This window comes from Octodon degus, unplaced genomic scaffold (genome assembly GCF_000260255.1).
Source record: "Octodon degus isolate 3935 unplaced genomic scaffold, OctDeg1.0 scaffold00032, whole genome shotgun sequence".
NCBI classification, from domain to species: Eukaryota; Metazoa; Chordata; class Mammalia; order Rodentia; family Octodontidae; genus Octodon; species Octodon degus.
In genome coordinates, this window is record NW_004524608.1 from 9,940,833 (window position 1) to 9,945,710 (window position 4,878).

Sequence of the window (4,878 nt, forward strand, 5' to 3'; positions counted from 1 at the left end):
CAGTTAATCTTTTAACACATATATTATCTAGATACAACTGGATATATGATATACTTTCAGCAATGATTTTATTGTACTCATTTTAAAGATGAGAAAACTGAAACTTAGAGAAATAATTTTCTTAGACCACTTGATGGATGAATTGAAGGTTAGAATATGAAAGTTGTTTCATTTTTTTGTACAAAGAAGGAAAATTGTATTTATTCCAATATTCATATACTCAGATTTTTAAGGTACTCTTCCTTCCACAGAGCTCCAAAATGGTGCTAAGGTGCTAAGAGCTGCTGTGTTTTCCAGGCAAGAACTCCCATCAGCTGAGCATCCTGGGAAGGGCAGTGAAGTGGTTATGGATCCGTCATCAAAGGAGGGGAAGGTCCCATTGGATGGAACAGCTGTGGCCCAAACTCAGGGGTTGGTGCAGGGCAAACCAAGGGGCCATGGCAGAGCAATGTTTACCACTGCTGGAGGCCTCTTTGAGGGATGTTGAGGTCATTGGCAGAGGCTTTTGCTTATGCTGTAGCAGGAGGAGATAGCTCCTGGTAGTCCTGCAGCAGGCTCTAGCTTGATTCAGAGTCTGCAGTTCCAGTCTTCTCTTTTTGTTTCTCTTGGTTTCCTGGGATCTTCCCCATTTCAGTTTCAGTCACTGGCCATTGGCAATAAAGTTATTAAAGGAGTTCGCGGCAGCCACTCCATAGCCTACCTTGTGGCAAAATCAATGAAAGGACATCGCTGCCTCTGTAAAACAGTGATGGTCTCGATCTCTCCAAAGTGGTAGAAATGATTTCTGAGGTCTGTATTGGTAACAGTATCACCCAAACCACCAATATATAGTGTGGTGATAGTCTTATCCTCAGGCAGGTCTAGATGAGGCATCGAGGAAACCAGCTTTAAAAGTGTATATGTAAGACCGGACATGGTGGCACGCTCCTTTAATCCCAGCTCTTGGGAGGCTGTAAACAGGAGAATCACTACAACTCTGATCTAGTAGTGAGACCCTGAACACCCTGTAGACACTTCCCTAAAATACAAAAGTAAAGTGTTCCTACTATGGGGTCACCGATTCCATAATATTAATCTTTAATATCTGATCAGCAGAGGGGTCAGCTGGATCTGTAGGCTTCTTGTGCCTCTATGGACATTTCTCTCCTCTCTGACATTCTTCTTTCACCCAGAAGGAGCCAATATAGGCTAGTAAGAATGTGGTCTGGGACAGTTTAAGAAACATATCACTGGTAGACATGGCTTTCCTCAGCATGTCAACTGGCCATGTTCTGTTAGAGTTAGAAAGCTTCTCTCCATATTCTGCATATAGTATTCTTTGTTGACATCTGATTTTGGCATGTCATGTTTAAGAGACAGCACTGCATCTGAAACCTGAATGGGTTAGCCATTCTCTTGGTCAATAGGCAAGTCTAAGAGACATTCTTCAATGTACTGTGAGTTTGGCACACTTCAGTCTTTCTGAATTGCATGCGGACCCCAGGAAACCAGCAACACACTGAATGGCATGGCACAGATTTTGCATTCTTTCCTGAACTTTTGTTTGGGTATTCAGATATATGGGTTTTCTCTAAAACAGGTCTGGCATAGAATCTGGAAGACAGCATCCTCCCTGTTCTGCCTGCTGTAAGTGTTTGTTGAAAGTTCTTATTAATTATTTATATTCTACTACAGCAGTAACAAATGGAGAACACAATATTGTAAAAATGGACAATTTTAATATGTGACTTCTATGACCTTATACTTAAAGTAGGTTGTACCTACTTAATAAGTGATTTATTTATAAAATGGAAGCAGGTTTTAATAACACCCAAATGCTACTTTTCCTTTGGTTCTTTTTTTCCTTCTTATTCTCTTAAGTACCCTCTAGCTATCTTAATTTCCAAGACTATATTTCTTTAACCTACCTTACTCATAACTTTATTCTATGTTCTTTGGAAAATGGGTCTCTTTTCTTCCTGATAAATTGCTTTATACACACAAGAACACACATTCTGTCATTACATCCCATTTAATTTTAGGATTTTTTTCACTAGTTACATAATAGTTTAGTGAACTTAAATTTTGGCTTTTCGTTTCTTCCAACACATTTCTTAAGAATATAAATGGGTCAAACACTTATATAAGACTTCGTAATGTACTGGACAGCTAGGATTGCTTCTCCAATTGAAATACTTTTCTGCTAATTGTTTCAAAGTCCAAAAAGGAGACTAAGTCCCTGGTGTTAAAGAACAATAATACTTGCCAAATCCAAATCCTGAATGAGCTTCTCAGTAGCAAAAGATGCTTACTTTGAAAAAGGTGGCTTTTTCTAGTCTAATAAGTTTCCAAAGAAATTAATTTGATCCAGTAGTTTTTACTGGTTTGAGGACAGTGACTTAAAATTCATTGTTATTTTAGCTTTGACAGTTATCTTAATTTAAGTGATAATCAAAGGCTTTTAAAAGAATTTACAGACAGATTAGAGTAAAAGGAAATTCATAGTGACAAATGAAGTTTTAATTCTAAAATAAGAATATTTTGAATAGAATTGAATTTAAATATCACTAAGCAACGGATTCTCAACTCCAACTTTATATATGAATACATTGAGAGACATGTACATAAACAAGCTCTGGAACATGCCCACATAATCACTCTCATGTCCTCCTCCACAAAGATTAAGGTGAAACTTACAGTGTTAAGCCATTTCACCAAACATTCCCAGCTAATTTGAGTGTATTTAGGATCAAATAATCCAGCCATCTAATTCAACCACTCATTTGTTCTAGAATATGTCACCAGAATCAAGCTATGTACTTTTAAAGTAACTTCAATGATAAAGCAGCATCAGAACACTAATGACCTTTATAAGCTTTCAAAATCCATTGTTTGTAATCAACAAATGGTGATTAGTTTCTGATTATAGTACACAAGACTTACAGATTTCATGAGTAATGCAACAATAAAATACACATACAATAGGACTTTTAAAGCAATCAATGAATGTGGAATGTCTATTACGTGAAGCACTCAGTGAATTAAGGTTGAAATAGATCAGCAAGACTAACAAATGTATAAAGGACACAAAAAGTTAGATATCTTTGTTTGCAAACCAGTCAGTTTAAAAAGAGACCAGAAATAATTGGCAGATGAATAAAGAGGCAGAAAAAATGATCAGTGCCTGAGGGCAATGGTGAGATCCATGATTAATGATTGCTAATGTGATATGAGCTTGGCTTCCTACAGTAGAGGAGCACAGTCTAGCACAATTAGGGAGGTAACCTCCTAAATAACCTAATGATATTGAGTTAATGCCCTGGCCCTCTGTCTACTCAAATAAGAACCAAATTATAAATTGCAGTTTAAAGAAAGGGTGGGGAGGGTGATATTTTATATGACTTTTACTTGTAGTTATTTGAAATTTATAGAGCTATTTAGCCAAGATCGTTGTAGATACTTATTAGATATAACTGAAGGTGTTAAGGGATTCTCTTCTCTCCAGAAATCTCACAAGAGTATGACAAGAAATGAGAATATAAATTTCAAGTACAATACTAGAGGATATGTCACAAGAGTACAGATTAATTTGTAATACTAATTGCTTAAAGAGTCCAAATGTAATACAAATTGCCTAGATTTGCCAGACAACGTTGCAAATGGAGTTAAGAACAAGCTGATCTTCCTGGGGACACATATACTGTAGTTTAATACTCAAAGCAGAACTCAAACACCATTTTAAGAATAATTTATTCAATAGTAGCTTTTACAGTTGTGGTCATGGTCAGGTACTTGAACACAGACTGAAAAATTGGTAGTTTATTGTAAACAATAATGGCTTGCTGAAGGTTTTTAGAGAAGCTAGTTATTTGTGATCAAAATAGTATTTGCAAAAGATAACTTAAGTTCCACACAGGAAAGACTGCAAATACAGAAGGAGGAAAGCTACAGACCTGTTATAAGACCATTATAATAGAGTAAGCATAAGGCAGTAAGAGCCTGAACGTTCATCACGGTAGCAAGTACAGCATGAGGGTCCCGATGCAAGACTATTGTTAAATAAAAAAATAGAGAAGATTTAGCAACTGCTTCTCACTTACTTCAGGATTTCTATCTTTCAACTCTGATCTAAAGTCTCACAAATGAGTCCACTTGGTAAAACATTAGCTCTGTTGGAATGCGTGATAATTTGCTACTTAAAAGGTCACACAAGTCAATCTTGAAAGCTTCTTATTTGGATACAATTACTCAAACACCATTTGAAACAGTATTTCACTCATAGCCTGCCTACCAAGATTTAGCCGGTCTCCTCCATTAGGCCAATTCATCTATGGAACTTATCCAAGCCAACAATGTTCCTTGGCCTCTGATGTCCTTTCGAAATCATAGCCGACAGGGAAAGAACCCTCTGTCTTCACTGCAGATAGAAAATAACATTAAACTCTATCTACACCAAGGCAGGCTCATTATCATTTAAAAGGATTTTGAAAACATAGAGGTTATGAATTTGACCATATAAATGCTCCACTTAGCTGGTGGCACTGGAGGTGATGGTACACACCAAGAAATCAGTTCTGAAGGGGGCAGCAACAATCACTACAAAACACTCCAGGGATTAAAAGGCATCTAAAGAAAACACTTATTTTACAGCTAGAATTTCCATACAATAGAATACACTTTCAAGTATATAGTCTGAATCCAGGTAATAGTTGAATAATTTAAACTTTGTAATTTAAAAATACAAGAAATTGGGAGAGTCTGTCTCTTAAAGCTTTCCTGAAGATCTCTTACTACATGACATAGGGAGAGATTTCTTTTTATTTTTGTCCTTTTTTATCTCACATTCTTTGAAAAGCTCCAAAGTTGATGCATATAATTGTCATTCTTTTTCAGTGACTT

At 36.4% G+C, this 4,878-nt stretch overlaps 1 pseudogene; it reads right to left on the reverse strand.

Annotated features, from left to right (window-relative positions):
* Positions 1-266: 266 nt before the first annotated feature.
* On the reverse strand, positions 267-3,990 carry LOC101563766 (annotated as a pseudogene).
* Positions 3,991-4,878: the final 888 nt, after the last annotated feature.